Source organism: Culex quinquefasciatus, chromosome 3 (genome assembly GCF_015732765.1).
Source record: "Culex quinquefasciatus strain JHB chromosome 3, VPISU_Cqui_1.0_pri_paternal, whole genome shotgun sequence".
NCBI lineage: Eukaryota > Metazoa > Arthropoda > Insecta > Diptera > Culicidae > Culex > Culex quinquefasciatus.
The window spans coordinates 53,568,536-53,570,735 of record NC_051863.1 but is presented as its reverse complement, the minus strand read 5'-3'; positions in this window follow the sequence as shown (position 1 = coordinate 53,570,735).

The window sequence follows — 2,200 nt, the reverse complement described above, 5'->3', positions numbered from 1 at the left end:
ATAGGTGATTTCCTAGACCTTTCAAACAATTCTAAAAGTTTCAAGATCTGGCAACCCTGTCTTTAGTGATGACCACTTAAGTGACATTGATTTAACTTTTAATCCCGGATCAAAATAAGATTAAGTTGACTCCATGGTATCCATATATTTAATCAATAAGGTGAAAATAATTTTCAGCTATTTTGTGTGTTCCAGTTACAACCCATCCTAACGGCAAAAAACGGGTCTAATTATTTTGGCTAAGGAACCCCTAGAAAACTTGTATCTTGTTGCTCATTGCACTACAATGGGTTCTAAAAAAAACATCTTCTTTAGCAATCACATTTTTCATGATCGACCGCGTAAAGTTCACTATCGAATGCACTGCCAGCCGGATACGCAGTGCTCGAACCAACCGTCCCAGTCCTTGCGTATAAGCACACAGAACGCACGCGCCCCGTGGGCAAGGATTTATCTCCACCTTAATTAACCATAAAGGAAAGCTGCAGATAAGCAAAAGAGCTATACAATTTAATAACAGCAGGTTCGGTCTTTGCTAGCCTTGTTCTGCTCCAGGACCATTACTAGAATATCAAATAGATTTTTTGTTCTGCCCCATGCGCAAAAAGATGAGAACGCTTATTAACAATCACATTTATCTTGCGTTCGCTTTTGCTGCAAATCTGCAAATAGTAGTTTTAGCAGACCGTCCTAATACTGCTGTCCAGAAGAAGTCACAGTTGTTAAGGGCACGGCACTGGCAAGGCAAAACACATTTTAGCGATAATAAACAATTCAATTTCCAGTCAAGTTCGGATCGCTTTCGGCAAAATTTTCCAGGTCCATATAACTAAGAGCGGAACGCAAATTTAAATTCCAGCCGCGGTGCTTAGTCAGATAGTTTTTTAGTATAAAATTGTATTTTTGCATTTGCAAGATCTTAGCAAGAGCAACAATTCTAGATTTTTTTTGAAGATGTCCTATAAACATATGAAACACAATAGCTTCTAGGACCTTTGAAAAAAAATCTAGAATTGTTACTAGAGTCAAAAAAATTAAACTTTTTTTCCTACATTAAATCCTAATTTTCCCACGCCGATCGTCCCGTTGATCGCGTTATCCCGTGGCGAACTTAAACTGCGGCGGTCCTGGCGCAACGAATGATGGCCGTTTGTGGCAGCATGGTGCGTGCCATGCTGAAACTGGTGCGCTAATCTGCGTTGAAGTTCGCCCAGCTAGCAGCCGTACGCGCGCGCTTCTTTGCATGCAGATGTAATGTAAATAAAACATGAGTTTAATCGTTTACCACTGCTGAGGGGCCACAGCAGCGGGTCAGACGCCAGCGCGCAAGGAACGTAGGACAGGGAGACCCCAAGTGGCGACGACGGTGTCCATGCTTCACCCAGATCTGGACCCCGGAATCAAGAAGCCCGGAACCGGTTGGCTCAACACAACTGCAGCCGATGCTCCACTCCTGGACCAAACTTGGGGTCCTCCGGAATGATAACATTCACTGCGACTCATATATGAAGGGTGCCGCCAACGGTTGGTCGATATCGGAGATACCAGGGGTGGACGGTGGTCTTGAGAATCGCAAAAATCAAAAAATAAATATCCCCAAAAAAATATGAGAATCACAAATCACTCGTAATGCTTCCAATCGATTTCCTTGCTCAAAATTCGTAGGAAATCCATTGCTTGTTCGAAAAATGTCACTAACTCACCATCGGCACTGAACCCACCCTGCAATAACCCAGGGTTCACTAGATTGTTGTTGGGCATATTTCAAGAATATTATCACGGTTTGCCATGCAATTACTTTAAGCGCTTGGCGCACGCGGCGTTTGCATCCTCCGGGCCCTGGCTTGCGCGCGCGCTCCCTCCAAAACCGGCCTTGGCAATGAACGCCGAACCGGTGCTCCTAACCTATAAAGTAAAATATGCGCTCTAGAACGGAAAACCGTGTTCCGGAAAGACGGAAAGGAAAGGAAGGGTGTGGTGTCCCGTGCGGTTTGTACTTTCTTCTGGCCGACGGCGGCCGAGTGCTCATCGATCGGTTATGGTTATTAATTTAAATGAATATCTTCTTATCATGCTGACCTTAACTGCGAGTGGCGCTCGGTTTTTGGTTTGCATCGTGCCGGGAGACTTTCTGCGAATCACATTATGTGTATCTTGAACTTTTTTTAAAATTGATATGCAATCTGGCTTTAGTTAAATC